This window comes from Ischnura elegans, chromosome 1, assembly GCF_921293095.1.
Source record: "Ischnura elegans chromosome 1, ioIscEleg1.1, whole genome shotgun sequence".
Taxonomy (NCBI): Eukaryota; Metazoa; Arthropoda; class Insecta; order Odonata; family Coenagrionidae; genus Ischnura; species Ischnura elegans.
The window spans coordinates 85,504,358-85,526,756 of NC_060246.1; the positions used below are offsets into that span (position 1 = coordinate 85,504,358).

General features: G+C 38.4%; 1 protein-coding gene across 1 annotated transcript in view; it reads right to left on the reverse strand.

The window, feature by feature from the left end:
* Positions 1 to 22,399, reverse strand: part of LOC124165208 — a 500,277-nt gene that overhangs the window by 412,675 nt on the left and 65,203 nt on the right. The window contains exon 2 of the mRNA XM_046542490.1: positions 22,147 to 22,220. The gene's annotated coding sequence lies outside the window, so the exon portion shown is untranslated. The remainder of the gene's footprint in view (positions 1 to 22,146; positions 22,221 to 22,399) is intronic.

Consider the following 22,399-nt stretch of genomic DNA (forward strand, 5'->3'; position numbering starts at 1 on the left):
ATTTTGAAGCTCAATCCTATGAGTATTCGACGGGAAATTAATGTATTAATGTATGGAATGCAACTATGAAGTTCTAACATAGACGGGAGGACAAGGTTAAACATAATTTTTTTGTTTATTTTCACCTCTCATAGAATTTGTAAACCAGTGAAAAATGTTTCATACGATATTTTGAGTAGTCGCAACATTGGATAAAAATCAATGTGCGTAATTCATCTACAAAACGCAACTCAATTAAAATTTTAGCCAATCTTAAAGGAGTAGAAAATAATTTAAGATATATTTTTCCGGATGAGCCAATAGAAAATGGAATAAAACGAACACCTCAACAAATTCATTCTTTTCTTACTTCTACCTATTATACTTTTCCCATTCGTACTTTAAAAATGGAAAAATACTCTTATTCTCAAAACAATTTGTAGAATAGCTGCAAGGCTTTTGATCGTGAACATAAAGTCAAAAGATACTCAAATCACAGTCATACGAATAATTCCTTGGGTAAATTAAAATGAAACATACTTGATTTTTCCGACACATTGACATTGATGACTCATAATCACATGACTATATTCTCAGGCACAATTAAATCCTCCTTCATTTTCCTCTACCGCGGCTGGCGTGATTCAACTCATGATAGTGTAAAATAGAGAAAATAAAAAAATAAAGATCTCTAAACCAAGAGGTTCATTAATAAACCCTAAACACCTTAATAATATTCAACACCATAATCTTAAATTAAGTGAAGGAGCACGATATAATCGTCTTAAGGCCTGGCTACTCTTTGAACACAGGAAAAGTTATTTATTTTCTTCATAATCCCAGGTACTAAAGGAGAAGTCGCATTATTTGAGGCCATCCACCAAATACCATCCTTCACAGCACAATGAGAGAAAAATTGAAGTTTTATTACAGTCCAGGATCGAAGCAATACCACACAACACTCAACCGCTTAAAGCATAGCACTTTAGAGTAGCTAGGAATTCATCTAACGAAAAGTTCAGAGTACGGTAGCATCCGGGGAAGATAAGTTCCCGTCTCAAGATACCAGTTAGTGGAACACACGCCGCGCCCAGAAGAGATAATTTCCAACTCCATAAGGGTTGCGTTTCACTAAGTGGTATGAAGTAGGCCGGCGCGGCGTGGCGACGACACGGGGATAACTGCACTTGCGGTATGTCCCATAAGTCACAGCCTCCTCATCCCAGTAAGGACAAATTTGCCTTTAGACCCTAAAAATGAATATAAGCCCGGGGTCTGAGCTGGAAGGTGGTCACTTACCAACCCCGCAAGACGGCGACCTCGTGTGATTCGCAACCGTACCTTCTGAGAGGGCCACCACGTCAGACTCAGCCTCCCTTTCTTCGGTGACCGCCTTCTCCACCAGGGTACCATGTAAGTGGAGTAAATGTATTTACAACCTAACTGGCGAATCCTTAATGTCACTCCGACACCACCACTTCTCATTCGTGAGGCCGCTAACGCTATAGAAATATTTTTAAACGATGGCTGTCGTCACTATATTAAACTATTTCGGTGTTAAAACATGGTCGCAGGCGATACAGACGTTAAATTTGCGTTCCAAATAAGCGATTAGATAAAATTTCTCAATTTAATTTCTCCCATTAGGCCCTTAATCGTATCACTTAAATAATTACCGAGCATTTTTAGTCTTACTGCCAGTTTTAAACACTTTTTGGACCATATACATGTAAATTTTAACGACATTGTATCCAGAAGCCATGTAAAATCATTGCTGGATATTTGAGTTCTGCTTCAGAGATGGATAGACAATTTCATTTTCTACAGGAATGGAAATTCCCATCCTATCCGGAAATTATACGAACACCAAGTTTTCAATTAACACAATTTCACGAGGCAATTCAAATCAGACATACAATAAAAAACGAACAACCAAGCATCTAGCTTTAATAGCAAGCGTGTACTCTATAAGCCGTGTGCAGAATAATTTTAAGTTCAAAACCCCTGCGGACCAAAAAATGAATGATAAATACTCTTTTGCGCCATTCATTTGAATAACTGAGAGGCAGAAAGGCCTTCTATGGCCATCAGTCCACGATGATAAAAACGCACATGCTATATGAATGATTTACAAGAGGCAGCTTAAATTTACAGGCTTTTAATATTCAGTTTGGGCACTTTCTTTGTTAACGCCGAGGGATGAAATTTCGCCGCTCTATCTGGAGAATAATGAGTTTTTAAATATTTTATCAGCATTCACCAAATGAGCGGCATTGATTGCTGTCACATCAAAAGCATGAGCTTCATATCTATTTCAGCGATGGGGACGTGTATGCACCATGCAGCTAATGAATCTAATTTCTTTCTTGTACCAAAGGGAGCGTTCTCTCCACCGAATTGATTTTCCGATTAAGGAAATTCGTGCCTTTTGAAGCAAAATTACGACGCAATATTTCAGAGGGAATAACACCACCATAAATAGTTACCATACCATACCTCACCATCACTAGGACGGAAACTAAATGGCCAGGATATGGTTCAAATAATTGCGGAACCCGTGGACTTTATCACCACCATTCTGTTTAGAGCCACTCAGAAAAAGACAATATGAAACGCAACTACAGTAAATGCGACTGCGAATGTGCTCACAGTAACGTCACGGGAGTAATCAGGAAATTATTTCGCATAATGCAATAAAAACTAGCATTGTCGTGGACCGAGATGATGAATACGTATCCACACGCGAATTAAGCTATCGCTAAGCGCTATATTGCGTGATGCCATGGTTTGGAAAAACTTATACTAAAATAACTGTCGTAAAGCAAAACTGTAAGGTATTTTTTCAACGGTTTTTTTAAATCATACAAAACCAGCACTGAAAGCTATGTTTATTCAAATGAAGTCGTAGAATCTATTCTTTTATGAGCTCACGCAGGCGTGGACGAGCATACTTAAGCCATATCCACCCGCAATGCACATTCATCATTAATGTACGAACTATCTTGAATTTATTATGAACAATACTGAAGTCTTTTGAAACCTGAAGACGTGTTTAGAGCAATATTTGGGGGAGTTTTTCACGTAACTAAAAGTTTTTCTACGTTCATATTATGTGACTACGTATTAAAAATGTGTAATACGCAACCAATGAAACAACGAAAAAGAAACAGGGAAATAAAAGGAATGAATGAGTCTAAAAATGAGAGCGGTTTATTTTTACAAACACATCATGTTACTGCTTTCCATTGCCTTGAGAGCAATGAAGGTTATTAAACTTGATCAATTAACGCCATAGGGCTCGTGAAAGTCCTTTCAATCATTCTTAGTTTTTATTTCTTCATTTGCTGTTTCCACCGCGTCAGTTGCTGTGGCAAAGAAAAATGTTTCGCTGGCATTGCTGCCACCGTCTTCAGGTCCAAGATGCCGATTCAAAATCCTTCTTCGACCAGAAGGCGCTGAAAGTAGTGACAGCGAAACTGTTCTATTCGCCATTGCAAATGACGCGGTAGCAACTAAAAATGAAGACCTTCACCGCACATCGCGCAAATCTCCGTTCTCACATTCTTAGTTTTTATTTCATGAGGCATCTCGAAGTCTTTCACATCAATCATTGTTGAAGAAAATTTTGAACTTCTGTATTCATTCGCGAGAATATTTCGTGATTACATATTAGCCCATTCTCACCATAAGGGACATTCTTTCAAGTACGCTGTAGCGAGTAGGGGTGGATTCAGCATCAAATTTGGGGTCTTCCCCTCCCCCCCCCCTGCGAGAGAGGGGCGTTCTCCCGCGTAAACTTTATAAAAATATTATAATTTTTTATGAATTTTAAGACCCTAAAATTTCATTATTTTCTTAAAAGCAGATGCAATTGTACAATTTTAGAAATTTAAGAATGCAAAAATTATAAAACTAATCAAAATCAAAATTTTCTATAAAATGTTTGGGGGGTGATGACCCCTGTGACCCCTCTAAAATCTGCCACTAGCAGCGAACATGACTGGATACAATATAGGCTAAAATATGGCCAATGCAACGAGTTGGGAACACCTGTCCCCACTAAATAGACGAGCAGAGATGATATCCCAGAAGAAATGGGTATCGAACCCAGACTTACCCTAACGTATCCCAGACTTACGCCCACACAAGAAACGCCAGTGTAGCCTTTAACGCGGTTTGACTTCTTCGGGATAAACTATTTCCCTCCAAAGGGACGACCAGAGCGATGTGAAACAGACGGCCAAGGGGTAGAGCATCCGAAAGCATGAGGTTAAGCTAAAAGCAAAATCGAATGAAAAGGGAAAGGAGAATTTCAGGGTACTTCTACCGTTCATCCATCCCCACAACTTAGCAGGAGAGAGGATCCTCAGTGCAAAATGCGAAACAGCGATCGAGCGAGCGTCTGATTTCGCGAAAACCTTTAAATTCGCGAAACCTTTCCCTTTTATCCTTCCTTTTTCTCGGCCGGCGGACACTTCTCTGGAGGCCGACCACAAAGTCCCTCGTGGAGAGAGAGGTGAAAGTGTGGGACTCACGTGTGGAGGGAGAAAGAGAGAGTGCTTGTGAAATCATTGAAAAGCGGAGGAGGTCTGTGGAAAAGGAAAGGCGGGGACGCGTACGGGGAGAGAGCGGAGACCAGACAGAAATCGAGGGAACGAGGAGAGGAAAATTTAGCAAATTTTTGATTTGATAATAACACAGGCCTACAGTAAAAAATAATATTTTAGTTCCGGGAGTCTTTGAGCTGATATCAACAATATATGTGGTGCTAAATCCAAATATGATATACGTTTTTATGTAACAGCTCTACTTTTTTAGATACCTACGGCACACCTCATGATTCGTGGTTTTAATATTTGATATATTTCGGAAAATGTTTTTCAAATTAAAATCAATGTATAAATAAACTAATTTATAACCACTCTGCGGCGTTTCTTGCATTTTCAACAATCTGTCGATGTTTTTTGTGTATATTACTATTTTTTTAAGCAATTGGAATAAACAAGGTTGGTATCAATGACGATAACCAGAAAAAGATAGTGAAGTTAGTTCGTAGAGTATACGTTATATGGAATAAACATCCACGTTTTCTGACAGATTACTGCTGGTGCTTAAAACGAGAAATAAAATCGCGAAAAAGATGCTTCCGAAGTGTTGGGTGAAGTATTTTTTTCTTTTCAATGTGTCTTATTTCCTTAAAAAATGTTAGTTTGTTCAGTAAAAATCTCTTGTGAATGTGGGTGATTTAACAGTCCTATAAATAAATCAAGTCATTATATTTTGTGGGTTTCATAATTAATATAGTATTCTCATATCATTATGTTGAAGATTTTTTACGCAATTGGCCACATGTTTCTATCTCGAAAACTAGAGCTGATAGTCATAATGTTATATTTGGATTCAGCACCCCAATTATGCTTGAAATCAGCTGTAAAAGTCCCGGCACCAAAACTACTGTGGGCCTTTATAGTTGACTTTTTTCTCTTGACATCAATTTTTAACATTGATTAAAGTCTTTGAGTGCTGGTCTTTAAGAATTAAATGCAAAAGTTTTAGCCAACGTTTCCCTATACATTTTATGCCTTTTTATACTTTTTGATCAGCCTTTCCCAAAAGCAGCCTTGTTCCTGGAGAATATTTGCGTGGTTTCGTTATTTTGAACTTTTAAGAAACAGAATAACTTTTTCCCGGAATTTGAACGCCTATTGTGGATCAGAGGTGCCAAAAAAGGAGGTTTTGATTTCATTAATCCATTTTAACATGTTTTTAAGCATCAGAAACAAGGATTTTGATGCTCAAGATAGAAATAGTTGGTCGTAGACTTGAACAGGAAAGGCAATGCAACTGCTTGGACCGCACATGAAATAAGACGAATACAGTAGTAAGGAGGTCACGAAGAAAATTTCGTTAAAAAGGAGGCGTTTGTGAACAAGAAAGATCTGATGAGAGGATCGTTTTATAAGAGTATAAAGGAAAGACTAGTAAAGAGTCTTATCAGGAGTGCAACATTTTTCGGAGTGGAAACATAGGATCCAAGTAAGGAGGACAAGAAACGACTCAAGGCCTACAAGATACCAATATGGATGTGATAGGAGAAGTAGAGAGGCTGAGAGGCGGAGAAGTTGAGAGGCTGAGGAACGACGAAATGCTGGACATGGTGGGCGAGGGGAGAAAGCTTCCAAGCAATCTTCTTGATATGTGCGGAGGAGACATGGGTCCGGAGGTAGCAGGTATACTGAGTGGGAAGGGGAATTTTAAATCCGTGTTAAAAGGGAAGACTGTTGGGTAAGCGGGAAAGGGCAATAATTGGAAGAATAGATTAAATGAAAGGCAGCAGGCCGTACGACGAAATGAAGTGGGAAGTCAAATTTTGGAGGAGTGACGTATCCCGGTGTTTCGTAAAATTATCCTCGCAAGCCAACCTTAATGAGTAGAATATATTTCATCATAATTAACCGGTTCAAAAATGCAAAAAATAACAGGATAGTAATGAAAAAATGACGCGTAGTGTGACTGAAATGAAAGAGAGAGATGGCTTTACAGAACAATGAAATGGGTGGAGAAGGGAAAAAAGGATGTGGAAAACATCTTCAATAAGCAGTAATGGCCCTCGTGTATCCAAAAATGGGTCCAAAGATGAGAGGCATCCATGATTTTGAGGCTCTCGAGTAATACTAAATACTTGGCCGAGGATTTACACCTCTCGTCACTCAATGGCCTGAAAAAAACGACGGTTTTACTTTAATTTACTAATTTCTTTATCCTTAAAAATGCAAACACTGGAGTGGAATGAAACAAGGACAAATAGTACGACTTAGACGCAAGGGAAACGGTGTTGGAGAACGAGAAAATGTATAAAGAAAGAAAAACAGCTTGAAATAAAGGCAGGAAGAGCTAAAGAGAAGGGAAGGAGTTTTAGAGAAAGGGTGAGGAGGGTTGGTTGGAGAACTGTGGGAAGCAGAGGGGGAGAGAGGGGGTAAAACGGGAGTGGATGACGGGGGACCGTGCGGTCTGGGGGTGGGAAACCATGAGGGGGGGTGGAGGGGGGGTGTCCCGCAATTGAATATGCAGAGAGAGAGAGAGAGAGGGAGGAGGCAAGACGAGGTATTCAAGGGGAATGCCAAATCAGGAATGCGACGGACTGAGAGGAAGGGAACATCCTGAAAGCTGAAACGGAGAGATAGGGAGGGAAGGGATATCGGGGACGGGAGGACACGGTGGGAGTCGGAAGGAAGCGGGTGAAAGGCAGATGTTTTAACGTCTTCATTCATTCCGAGGAAATGAAAAGATTGTGCGATTGTCCACCCTTCCACCCTTTACCTCCCCCGGTAATATATTCCGCCCCGTCGTCGTCAGGAAAATATGGAGATATCGAAGAATAAGGGGAAAGTAATGCGATCGAAATCTCGGGACCCGGAATTTTACGGGACGGGAGGGTGGTTCTTGAAATGATGGACGCCCTCGGAATAAAATCGAAGGATTTGGTGTGTTCTAAGCGAAACAAAGTTTTGCTTATCCTTGGTTTCCACCTTAGTTCGCAAGAATGCAAATACTTTTATCATACTTCCACAGAAGACACGATAGAAGAATTACAATTCACAGAAAAATGGTGACAACCTCGAAGCATTTACAGGACTTAAAGTTGCATCAGGTAGCACATGGAACTTAAAGGGATATTTCAAACCAGCATCGCCAGCGATATTGGTGAAATAAGTTGTTATTTACAATTTTCAGTTCAGTGTCCGTTGGTTGGCGACCAAACATTTCTGTTTACATACTCTCAGTAACAATTCCTTTCTCATGTGATGTTCAATAAATGAAGTGCCAATCGACCTGAGTTCAATTCATTTTATTCATTTACGATTAATCAGTGTCTTTCATAGGGAATATAATTTCACGTTGAGAACAAACAAAATCACAGCGAATCATAAAATAATTTTAAAAAATTGGTACAAAAGTGCATTCAAATTAAGTTATGTAATTTGCAGTAAAATGACGCCTTGACAGACTGAAGATAGTCGTAGTAAAGGAATATCGGTTGAAACTTAGAGGGTAAAATGGAAATTTTAGTGTTGAACCTTAATTAATTATTTTAATTAAATGAAATACAAATTATATTAAATGAAAAATACAAATTGTCTCATTTTTACTGCATAACTTTCATTCACTAAATTCACAAAGAGAGTCCATAGGAAACAAGTAAATCTGACGTGAAGTTCATTCTCGCACCGAATTCATGGCGTTGACCAGAACTGGAGAAAGTTGAAAAAAATTCGGCTTAGAAATTTTTTTACCGAATCCTAAGTGGCCCGCTTACAAAAAACATTAAAACGCATATCCCATTAACCACTCGACTAATGACTGTTCAATATTTTAATTCGCTCAACCAAGTTCATCATGGGCGGAGAACTGCAACGTAGCGTCGCGATTAGGGCGGCTTCCCTCGGAGAGCTTGTTCATGATCCCGGAGTTTAAAAAACGACATCATTTGCACGCGAAGATACTTAGCAAAGTGGCTATACGCTACAAGAGAATTTTTAACTCCTTTTACCTTAACAAGGAGATTGTTCTCATTTCAATGAAAAAATAAATAACCAACATAAACTAATCGCAATGCATTATACATTGTCGTACAATTCATTATCATGAAGCTAGTGTACTAAAAAAGTCCTCCATTTTAGTTTGCTTAAAATAAGTTTAACTCCTCAGGGTTCGTATTTACTACACAATCTTGCTCAAGCCATGATTTACGCCTATACTATAAAGTAACTTTTCCAACCAAAATAACCTTTGAATTTCACTTCAACAACTAGGAGTTTTAGTATTCGTTCATTCAAGATATTTTAGGGAAGATTAATTCCATTTCAGTTGAATGATGAAAGCGACTCGAACTTGTATGAGAGCTATTCAAATAAAAATTATTTTGCAAACCTACTTACATATGAATTGAAGTGAATGAAGTAAGGAAAAGGTGCAAAGCCACTATTATTTACAATATGTAGTATAAAAACCCAACTAGCTGTATTAAACTAAATAATTAATACAATTATACGATCAATTGAGTTTTATTAATTCCATTTTACATCTTCGAGGCCGTAAAGCAAAATTCCCCCTTGGAAACACTATTATTTAGCCTGGGGGTATGGGCCATTGGTACATTTTTTAAATTATACAACACAAAAATGCGATTGAAGTATGACTTTATGAAGAGGAATAAAAGGCTCAGAAGAATTGATAACATCGACGATAGAATTAGGGGAACATTAATCGTGTCATACACTTTTTATAAACAGGGAATTTGAAGCGAGTAAAAATCGAGAGGGGATTTGAAGTAAAAATGCGGCATTTTGAAAATAGAAGAGAAAAATACAAAAAAACAGGAAAGATATGGAAAACACATTCATGCCAGCAACAAAAAATCCTAATATTCCACAGTGTTCAAAGCGGTAGTAGAACATCACGCCAAAGCATAGTAAACACACCTATCATCCATGAAAACAAAATGCGAATTTCATCCTCTTGAATAATTACGACTTTTTTTACGACGCGTCAGAGGGACCCACTCCGAAACCACACTCGCGCGGGCTTCAAAAGACAAAACACACATTCATACGCACGTCAACGCGTTAAATTAAATTTGAAAAATTCGCTCGTGCGTCAAAAAAATGTAGAATTTAAAAAACAAGGAAAAAAGTTTCGTCATCTCACTGCACACACTACTCAGACAGATGCGCGCGAGCAAGAGTAAAGGATGATGCGATTAAATAAACATAAGTCCCGAAAACGGATGACGTCGGAAGAACAAAAAAGAGCGGATGGAGCGTGGAGGAAATAATTAACAGGAAAGAAAGAGGGCTGCGTAATTATTCCGCGGCGGGCCGAGTGAGAGAGAGAGAGATACATATAAATACACACACAGTGCGAGGAAGCAAGATGCGGGCAGATGGTAAGCAAGGAAGGACAGAGGGTCAGAGAGAGAGAAAGAGATAGCACTGGGTTAGAACAGAAGGGAAGGCCGAGGGAACACGGCTTTGTGCACGAAGAGGAGAGGGTTTTGCCAAAGCGGATCTGGACAGCATCACAGGATGAAGAGGGAAGGAGGAAGGGCATACTCAAAGCGCGGCTAAGGCCTCACTCGGAAAGGTCCCTGGTCCACACGGTTTTGACTCTGCGAGGGAGAGGGAGTTTTGAAAGCGAGAGGCAGAGCTGGTCACAGTCCGATGCAACCCGCTGGCTACCGTCCGAAAAGCTAAGCGCAGACCATTCTCGTCGACTGAGTGAGTTGCGCTGAAACAACAAAGGCAGGGATGAGAAGGAATAGGGGTAGCGAAAGGAGGAGATGAGGGATAGGCAATGAAGATAGCACCACGAGGAAAGGAGATAGAGGATACAGGGGTTAGATGAACCCTTAAGCGTTCAAAGCTTTTTGATTAAAAAAATTTGGAACCACTATATTCTGATAAATATGGAGGATGAAGATTCCCCCTAAAATTTTTAGCTCTTAATAATCAAAAGACACGGAGATGCAATATAATATCATATGGCATTACTGGTAATTAAGTTCTTTCGGTCGAAAGGGTACGTTGAATAGCCTTTTTTCAACTCTGCCTAAAGTAGTGAAATACGTAAGTCTCAAACGGTACAGCAGTACTTTCATATATCAGACTTGTAATCTCAAATAATCTAAGCCAAATTTTCACCTTCCAATTTTAGCGGGAGTTATGAAAGTATTTCAGGGGACTAACTTAATGTTCCCTAGGACACATCCTTTTCTTTTTCTTATGCACTTCTATCGATATGGGTATATTCCACAGGTGACAGGAGAGACTGAACGGTATAATAATAATATGTATATTTGCTTTTCATAGTTAAATGAAATGTATGACATAATGAAGCAGTTCTTTAGTCATTATGCATAAGGCAGAAGAGGGGCTACCATCAGAATAGCCATATTGTTCAAAGACCTCTTGCAGAATGGGAGTAAAATTCACAGCGGGATTTATGCAAGTTGAAGTAATGCTCTTTAAAAATATATATACACCAAGAACGAAGTTCACCATGAAAAAATATTTGGTGCAGCTGGGAGTCGAACCCGGATTTATCGATTCCTCAGAGAAGATAGCTTGTTGGTTTAAATTGTTCTCGCGCCTGACCGGCAACAGGAAGATCCGGGTTCGAATCACGACTAAGCCAAAGACTTTTTCATGGTGAACTTCATCTATGGTGTATGTGCGCGTGACTTAGTACAAAGTCACTTGTTTCATGCAGTGCTCTTTTAATAAACATATGCATAAATCAAGAAAATAATTCCAGCTCCTTTAAAATTAAACAAAGAGAGAGACAAATGAGGAGAGAAATGCATAAAGAGGAAGGAAGATAAGATCAGAGGAGATAGAGAAGAGAGATGATGAAACAGGGGAGGGAAGACAGATTAAGGGATGTATCCATATTTAAGCTGTATGTGCCCAACACCGCACGCCGGCTCCAAATTTCTCGGAATGCGTACACGTAGGTCGATGGAAAGTCGGGCGCGGACGGCGCGGAAGTTCCCCACTAAGACCTTCTGCTGCTTCACAAAGGGGGTTAAGGGGAGCGTCGGTGGTGATGCTAAAATAATGGAGCCATGCTGCTGCATAATACAAGGAAAAGCGGGGGCGTGCGGCTTTCGCAGGACTTCAAAGGCGCAGGCAGCAGCATGCCGCCTCTTGCTGCTCCGTGTCGCAAGCGCGCTTCCCTGAACGGAGTTGACGGGGACTGACGGGGGCGATTCACTGATCCGAGAAAGAAACGAGGTAACCGGATAAAATCCGCCGTGAAAATGAGGATGGAGAAAAAGCAGAAAAATTACAATTCCTTAATCAGAAATGATACTGTAACTCGATGTCATTATCATCACTGGTCAACAATCCTAAGATTGGTTTGACGCAGTTCTCCACTTAGTTTTCTTATCTGCTAAACTGTTATTTATAAAAGCAATAATATAATAATGATCAAATATTCCTGGTATAAAGGTCATGCAATGCAAAAAGTTTTTTGCCAACGTTTAGGTTTTAAAATAAACCTAAACGTTGGCAAAAAACTTTTTGCTTTATATGACATACACAGCAGGAAATTTTGATCAGTAATTAAAAGAGGTCAAGACAAGAGAAAAAAGGATAATATAGTAGAAAAAAACTTCAATATCGATTTTATATTTCTTTATCCCCTTCATATCAATAAGGCTTCTCTCAAACAATCCCTTTTTTTTCTCCGTCACGAAGTAGCTAACTCAACACAAAATACTAAAACAAATCAAAAATCAAATTCAACAAACAACAAAGGAACTTCAAAAAATAAAACTCATTAAAAAAATGGAAACGCATATAATATGATACACAAAATCGATGTCGGTTATTCAAAGGAAATTCATCATCTTTTCGCCCCAGATCTCTTCTCTTTCACATTCTTGTTTACCTGTTCCATACATTTTGTTCGAGGTCTTCCCTTTCCGTTCTTGACATATACTTGTCCCTCGACGATTGCCTTCATCAGGCCTTCATGTCTCAAGATATGGCCTATAAGGTTGTTTCTTCTTCTTTTCAAGTTTTTCATGAGGCTTCTCTTCTCTCCTACTCTTCTTAGGACTTCCTCGTTACATAATCGGTCAATCCATTTGATCCTCATCATTCATCTGTAGCACCACATTTCGAAGGCTTCCACCCTTGATTTCTCCGATGCTGTCATTATCCACGCCTCACTTCCGCAGAGAAGCATACTGCAACTGTAAGTTCTAATAAACTGTTTCCTTACTTTTATATTTAAATTGTGCTTAAACTCGGTGTATTGCTCATTAAATGCATTAAATATTTGAAATAAATGCGTTTGGGACCAGAACAAACTTAAAGTCATCCAGCATGCATCATTTTGACGGCAACACCAGTGAGATAAGGATATAAGGGAAAAGGAGCCACGAAACTGTAGGCGGTGTTGGAGGAATCTGAAGCTTCAGCAATGGTTAAGGATAAATAAAAAATGTAGTAAAAACCTGTGTGGCTATCTTCATGCAATGGTATAAAATTTTGATTTCATATGTATTGTTAATTTCAGATATCAATGCAGACAGAAATGTAGCTACCTCTTTCTTTTATCAACGAGTGTAAGCGTTCAATACTGAATATCACGATTTTCCAAATTAGCCAATCTCTACATCCTTTTTTCGGGGAGCTTGGCAGCTTGATGGTCGAGCACAAGCCCGTTGACTGAAAAGACCCACGCTCAAATCCCTGGGGAAGCCGTAAGATACCTCAAATCAAGATCCTCGAATTGTGAGATGGCCCCAGGTAAAAGAACTGGCCCCCATTCCCTCCATTTGTGGAGTTCACACGCCTGTGGACTAGTCTGGGGTGAGCTCTATCCTCACCAAACCAACCTTTGCTGAGTGAAAATACGCTTATAAATTTTTACTACTGAAATAGCGTCATCACCGATCTCCGTCAGTTTTCCCTTTTATTACTTAAGGGATAAAAGGAAGCAAATGTGCGCAAAGTTCTAGCTTAACGATCAAATTCCCCTTCGTAAAAGAGATATTTTATGCATGTTATTTTAAACTCTTATTAAAATAAAAATCGATAAAATTGACTGATTATTATACGATTATGCCAGTAACTATACTACACTTAGGTATTACTGTTAATAATGTACTATGTTTCACGACGCCAAGTTCCATATACGGCCGAACACAACACCACTCAAAAATTCCAGAGAGAAAAATCTCGCCTTCCCGGTATTAAAGCAAACGATTTTTTTATCGTACAAATAAACAGCCAGTGAAAAATAAATAGAGATTACTTAAATGAACAAATAACTGTAACGGAATAATCAAAGAGCCTTCATCACGTAACTCATTCAGGCTAAAAAATACTTTCTGCATGGAGGTGGAAAAGTAACCACCTCAGCTAAGCGAGGGAAGGCTGCGAGGAAAATTAATTTCACCGGAGCGCTCTTGGCTTACGGCTCCGGGATGAAATTTTCTCGCAATAACACTCAACCACTGCGACCTTTAAATGTAATTTTAAAGTCGGTAGCTTCGGAGCGACCCTCATGCGTACCTCAGGCAGTCATATGAAATTACCTGGCAAATATTAACATCGGTCAAAGGCTGCAGCATCAGAGCGTTTATATGACACGGCTACACGATCAACTACGGCCGTCATTTAAACGGTTCAGAGAGATTCGAAAGAAGGCAATGTTGCCTCCACCGCAATCTTCCGATGTGGTATCGCATGCGTGATTCAAAGAATTAATGATCTGGAAAGTGCAAGATGAATAGGAGACATAACATTCGCAGGGTTGTTAAAAAAACGGCAATAATGCCCGCTTTATTCAGTCAAAAGATATGGCACAGTATTAAACTGATTTTTATCAATAGCAAAAGGTAGTAATCATGTAGATGGCCTTACGAACCAGCTTGGAACCTTTCGCACGAGTTATTTTCAAGTAATATAGTGATATTTTGATAATGGAATCATCATCGTTAAAGAACACGCTGCTCTGAGAATGGACGCGATATCCACAAGATGAAGCGCAAGACCACGAAAAAATAATAGAAGCAGATCGAACTTAACACAGAGCTTGTGAAAGTGACTTTCATATTCGGAAACCAAATCACTACTAGCGGTGCTGTCGTCGCTGACGTCATAATCCAAAATGGCCGTCAGTCCGGGCATACTTCTCGTAAATAACAACACATTTTAATTGCAATCTCCGTGATTCTCCTTATTGCTGTGGATTCGATTGCGCCGATCTTCGTTTTCGGACTAAATTGCATTCTAAGGAAGAATTCTCTCGCGAAAGCGTTGGGCACGGTTAGCGAAGGGGTTGAAAAGTGTGGAAAAAAATTGGTAAAAGGGCCGGGGGAAGGTTTCACACACGTTTATCGGCAAGTCTATCAAATATTTTTTTAAACTTATAATTAGAATATGTCAAATTTGGAACAGTTACCTGAATATACATTTGTTTGCTAGCATGACGAGAGATAAATAGCTCCGGCTTCAATTGGAAATCCACCTACAGAGCCGGCCACAGAATCCAGCAGCTCCATAACCAATACCAACTACATCCCACCCCCAGCTATAATTAACGCGATGAATAGCTAAAGGATCCGGATTAGCACCTGGTGCAAGTCAATTTTCTAATTGGAGAAAATACCTTCCACCCGGACCACAAAGCCGTAAACTGTAGACTCACTGAACACCGTGTATGAAGTTGACCCAAGCATGACGCCCGCCTGCCTAAAAACTAAGACTTCGGTTGCAGAAAATCTAAGCTGTTAGCTTACCTTCTTTTTCCAAACTATAAGGGAAATTTTAGTCATACTTAAGGTCAATCCCGCATAGGAACGTAAGCTAAACGACTGACTTCTACACGACAAAACTGCTCATTGACTTTACATAGAAGATTTTTCATCTATCTCACTTTTGTTTGAAAATAATCTCGTGTGCCGAAGGCTTCTCGGGAAAACCATAACGAAAGTGTCTATCGTAACTTTCTCATTTATCTTCAAATTTTATCAGCTTAAATTCCCCTTCAGACGCTTGTTTCATCATTATTTTATTAAATATATATCTCGAAAGCTTAAGGCTGTTGAGAAAAATATCTCGGCCAAAATATCGCACGAACATCCTACAAAAAACATCATAAAGAATTGCCAAACGTGCGGTCAAAATTTGGGCTCAAAGGGACTTCCTATTCTCACAATCGGCGCTGCCGAATTCTTAAACCACAATGCGACCCGTATTCAAAGTCGACCGTCCCAGGCGGCCAGTTCCTTCGAGACGAGACGCACAAGGCGAGCTAAAATGAAGAATTGAGCAGAGTTGTGCCCGCACAAAAGCCGCTCATCCTCGTTCGATCCAATCCATATTTCCACTCCTTCCCAACAACGCATTTCGCCGAGCATATTTCGACTCATCAATACTAGATGGGTGTGTTATCGGACGAGGAGAAAAAAATCAGGCCTTTTTTTATCCTTCCTTCTCCATCTCTCTCCCTCTTTTACCCATCAGACGGCACACAAACACATTTTCCCAGTGAGCCTCAACTTCGTCTTTCCTTTCTCCTTCCCTCCCGTTCTTTTGAAGAAAGACCTCTTTTCTTTCTTTACGCAGCAACCACCTTCACTGGTTCCTTTCACTGTCTCCTAATATCTCTCCGCTTCACGTGCGCTTCATTTACATCTATATTCTACCCCGAAATCCACCTCAATTGGCTCATAGTGGGAGGTGCTATGAAAACAGCCATTATTATACAGGGTGCTTCAGGATAAATCTGCAATATTTCAGGAGGTGGTAGTGAAGACAGTATTTAAAATTTTTGCCATAAAAATGGGGTTGCAACACCTTAGTTACTGAGTTTTGCCGACGAAAACATTTTTATCGATGCACTGATTTTGAAGATGGGTTTTTCTCGGGTATCCAGCCTTTTCGATATCTTATTTAATTCTCTGAATTTCGAGGACATTAAATAATTGAGTTTGGAATAGAATGTGCGATAATAATGGTCAGAAACAATTAATCTCAAAATGGATGAGATTTTGAAATCTTATTAAAAGATTAAATAGCGATTTTGGCAAGGATGAGTAAAAAATGGTGAGTGAGTTACATATGCATTACCATTTTCTTTTTCAATAGACTTGAGATCTAAACTTATAGATAAATAACTTCTCTTTTTATTTACTGGCAAAAGACTTTCCAATCTTCTTAGTCGCAGAGGGGAAAGATATATCATCTACAAAACAGCATTAATCAGATGAAATTGAGTTGTGACCGATGAGTGAATTTAAAATTAAAACATTTCCAATCGAATGAAGTTGAGTGATTCACGTTCGCATTAATAATTATTCCTCTTTCGATTATTTTTTACACATTTACTGAGGTAAATAAATACGTTCAAAGAAATACCCACAGGCTGGACGCATGTCGGGGTGCTTTCTTTTGAGTGGATATAGGTGGAACAGTATAACAAGGAAAAGGAAGGATGATTGTTCGATGAGGGATAGGAAGAAAGGAAATATACCGGGAAGAAGAAGAAGAAAAATGAAGGGAAAGGTATAGCGTGGGGTTCTGTTGGTGTGTGTGTGTGTGAGATGGAAGGAGGCTGCAAAGGATGGCGGGAGTATGGGCGGGAGGACTTTGGGGAAACTGACATCGATAAATAAAAAGGAGAGGAAAAAATGCACTCCCCGAATCCTTAAAGCAATTCAAAAAGAGTTACCGCATGATTGGAATCCATGTGATCATTTTCTGACGGCGCCGAAAGGAAATGACGCTGAAGAAGGCGCTACACTCCATTGTTTGCCGACAGTAAATTGAAAAAAAAACTGAAGCGGAAAGGCACGGTATGCAACTCAAATATTTATCACACTGAAATTCATCAATTGAATAGATAGAGACGCTGACCCGACAAATATCATTGGTGTCTCCCAAACTTTAGACTTACTCCGTCTGTATGCACAAGAATATTGGGAGAAAAAAAGTGTTTGCCGACGTGGATGAACTGCAGACAATGAGAATGTCACAGCAAAATATTTCAACATGTAAACTTAGCGTTTCAGGGTTCAACATGAACCAATAATTTTTTCCGATATTAGCTCTTTAAAGAAAAAAGAATGCACTCTTTCATTTATGATACACAGATTTGTGCTCTGGACGCAAACTTTTCATCACAGCTAATAAAAATATAGGAAATAAACAAGAAATTTTGATTAGTAAATTTGGGTATTTATAGAAAATTAAAAAAAAATACCATTTCTTTTATGGGTGTATTTAAGACTTGATGGTAGTATACCATAAAGTACGTTAATGAATGTTAGTCCCAATTTCGTAGAGCATTTCATTTTTTATGCGTAGACGGTTGGTGTCCTAGTGCCCCCTGTCACGCGCCTTTTAGGCGGCTTGCGGGGTATTACGTAGATGTAGATGAATAAAGCAGCATTCAAGTAGTATTTTCGTGGACACATCGTCTTACGACATGAATTACGTTATTATCTACCTCAATTACAGCAGCTGCTCCTCACGAGCATTATGTACGTAAATGAGGAAATAGATATAAAAATTTGATTACTAAAATTGGGTATATATAGAAAATAAAAAAATGTTTCAATTTCTTTACGGGTATTTTAATACTTGATGCTAATACTAAAATGAAAACTTGAAAATGTCATCAAATAAATCATTATTAATTTAAGATAATTATTTACAATGTCGCTAATTTAATGTCCAATTGGATAATTTGTTGATCTTTCCTTTCCTACAGATTAGAAACCACCGATATCTGGATCATTGATATTTTACTAACTCGAAGCAGGAATCACAATTGAGTATGAATCTATGGTATCCTAAATGAGACCCTGTACTGAGAACTGTATTTCCGCTATTAAATATGCTCCTTTAACTTAATAGTAACAATCATATAGAAATGTAACCAAAAAAATTCTCGAATGACAAGCTTTTAAAGCCATTAGAATACGCAGATTTTGTTCCACGACCCCGTCGAAATTACCAGTGATTCACGTTCTTCTCCGAACAAACAAGAAGAAGTTCATACCGCGGGGTTCACTGCACCTTTTTCATTAAGAAAGCGTTCATCTCACTCTCGAATCCCTAAAGTATCCGGCAGACGCAGTCAATCGTAGCACAGCTTGTACAAACCTGCTTTACACGAAATCGCGCCAACTCCACTGCAACTTTCACCAAACTTATCTTGTACTTCATCCTAAACAACACAGCGTAGCAATCGGGAGAGAATTTATTGGAGCAAGAAAAGTTCTTCTGAGAATTTAAGTAAACCAACTCTAAAGCAGGCAAGAGACACCCGTAAAACGATCATCAAAAGATATTTGTGGACAAAGAAGGAACCAAGCCATGAGCCTTTTAGTAAGAGCCATAATACAAAACAATAAAGAGAAATAAAAAGTTCATTTGACGTATTACTATCAATGGAAAAATTCAACCCTGATGTAGTCAGAATGTGGCCATGAAAACAATCCCATATTTATATTGGTACTCGAACATAGTTATGTGCTATTAAAGAAATATTTTTAGGAGACAGCATCTCCTCAATCTCATCTCATGAAGTTTAACTTTCAAATTCCTGCAGGTACTAGTCCCGCATACTAGTTTTTCTCTTCATTCTCAGTAGCATTCTTCCAAAGCAATTTATTTCCATGCAAAGAGGTAACATGGTCTTGGCGGTTTAATTATAGACCAAAAGTTTCCCTATATGACTTACGTATGAAATAAATGTTTCATTTCAAGACGATAAAACAGTGATGAGTGTAACGCTTAAAGTTTATAATTATTCAAAACATTATGCTATTTAAGAAATATTTTACAAAGACAGCTTCTCCTCAAGCTTCTTATCTTCAACAATCCAAACTTTCAAATTCCTTTTGCTGCCAGCCCAATGATATATCCACGCTTGCTTTTGGACACTTTTTGCTCATACTTTTTATCGCTACGGTTTCTATTTTCAGAGTGATTAATTGCTCATTAGTTGAGAAATTAAGTGAGAAAAAGGATATCAATTGAAGGGGCAAAAGAGATACGAGGACATACTCAGAAGGGTACCGGACACTAAAAAACTATAAAAACACAGCAAATACGAATGCGGATGATTAGGCATATCTTGAAAAATTGGAGTAATATACGTGTTCAAGAAAATTTCATGATTAGGCTAGAATTTCAAGACAAACTTTTTGGAGTTATTAATGGCAAATAATTATAGGAAGTAATGTCAAACCATATCATTAAATATATTTATGATTCAAAAATACCTCATTTTCACTCAATAAGATATTCCAAGTCTTCAAGTTATTTCTGAAATAATCTGGGAAATAAAGCGCCTTGGCGAAGTAAATATGTTTATGATAGATGGATAGCAATGTAAGGCTGCAATTGAATTGAATACCAATAAAAAAAATTAATTCTAATAACTGAACACTTCTAAAATGCGTAGAAAAATAATAATATTGGAAAAAATTCAACATTTATTTTCAAACAGAAACAAACTCTGATGTGGCAAAAAATTCAAGAAATCCATTTCTTGAAAAAAGAACTAATTTGACCCATTCATGTATCTACTTTTACCTTTCTTGAAGGCAATAAGTATTTTTTAGAGAGGAAACTGGCTCTGTGGCCAACATGACATTACTTAAGTTCGTTTTAAAAAATTCCTCATTTACGAAAACAATGTTTTCAGTCATTTTAAGAGGAAAAGGCGGATATTATTCTAGACAGTTTTATTACGCCACCAGGAAAATGTAGTTCATTAACATAATTCTTTGTAATAGGAATCAAGTAAGGAGGAGTTCAGAGTAAGTGAACAGGGATGGGTACGAAGAGAAAGATCTGGTTGAATGGAAGGTACGTTGCTGATATCATAGAGAGGAGTCGGAAGACAAGGGAGGTCTGAGCCGCCAGCGTGAAAATAGGACGGGAAAAGAAAATTCCTCAACACGGCTCCGTAGCCGTGGGAGCAAAAACTTGTGGGTACCCTTCGTCGACGCCCACGGAAGATCCAAGAACGCAGGGGAAGCACAAAGGCAATTTACGCGGAAAGGGACCGACTTCGCATTCCGTGTAACGCTCGCGCGTGGGAATAAGGAAAACGAAAAAAGCGATATCTCCACCTCGCGAACGATGAAGGAATCTCTTTTGCAAGATCGTTTCATGCGTGAGGATACCTTCCAGTGACGACGAGAACATCGTGTTTGTGTAGCTAGAGGCTGCTTTCACGTACTCAGCCCTCCAGAAATGATCAATGACGTTACATTTACCAACAAAAACAATCGTGAGACGAAAATCCTGAGACAGAAGGCCAAAGAGGGCTTTCATGTAAAAAGTGATTCATTTGCATGAGTGACGAAGGAGGGACACTTGGAGAAAGCATTATCGTTTATCAAATCGTGCACAAAGTCAGGAGATATATTTTCCCTTTTTCAGTGACCTTTTTTCCGAGAAAAATAAAGGAAGTCATTTATTTGAAAGAAGAAAAAATTGGGAATCAAAAATAACTTATATAGATAAAATTATGAGTAATGTAACTTTAAAATGTATTAACCTAATTTGATGGATTTTCATAAAAACATTTAGTTTTCTTCTTAAATTTGTGAACAAAAGATGATATTTTCTAATGTGTTCTTTAGAATACGAATTTCGTCGTGAAAAAGAACACTGGTAAAGAGTCATTTCTCACTCAGTCAATCAGTCAGAGAACACGATCTATGATAAAATAAAACGCAAGCACATCGACAAACTTTTTGGAGTTATTAATAGCAAATAATTATTACAAGCGAAGTCAAACTATATCATTAAATATATTTATAATTAAAAATACCTAGTTTTCACTCAATAAGATTCCAAAAGCATCAATACAAAAGTTTAAAATTTGCACTGCCAAAATCATTTCTGCCTTAAGTTTTCCAAAGAATTTTATTTATGAAAACTAAAACTCAGTCCAAAAAAATGGAAAAGTTTTTGTTGTTAAAATTTTCAGTTCCAATTTAACCTATTTATGTTCATGAAACAATAAAAATTCATTTATCACAATATAGAAGATTCTTCTCTCTTTTATGCGGTTTACGAAAACTGAAAACCAAGGTGACAGTGCAGTAGCCGAGAGAGTGGGAAGGTAAATAAGTCTGTGAAAAACACTTAGGTACTGTGTCAAATTAAATTTTCATGAATGCCTATGGCCTTACTGCTTTGTTTCACTGAAACCCTACAGAGAACGCAAATTTTTTGCTGTAATATAAATATTGAATAACACATAAAAACAAGGATTGGCAAAGAATGTCCTGTGAGAACCATCAAGGGCAGGATTGCAAAGAAAGTAGTGCCTCAGTCCGCTAAACGGAAAACTTGTTTTTCGTTGATGCATTACGGGGTGAGAATACGATAGAAACAAAGGATGGGGAAACAACTAATAAACCTTTTACAAGAAACAAGCGACAATAAACAGTGAATTTACTTAGCCGGAACAAGTTCAGAAGCAAGTCATTGCGTGAGTGTTAATCCGCTAATATTACGTAAAGAATTCTGTGAGTTACAAGGTTCCTACCGCCATACTTAGATATTATCAGAATAACTAAGCATAAAAAATCACCAAGATAGCCAAGATAGCATCACTCACCAGATTCCTTGGTCATCCACAGCAAGGGTCAATTTATATTCAGGGGCAGCAGAGCCACGACAGACAGCCTCCACCTAAAAAAGATAAAAATTGAAAAACTTGTTAAAAATGAGGTAAAAACTGGGTAAACATGTGGAAAACTCTGGTTCACATTCCTAGTCAGTTAAGGAGATCAGCATAGTGTTGTCAATCATTTAAAAAAAATACGTTAATTTGTACTCATATACGCTCTCATTATCACAATATGATGTTG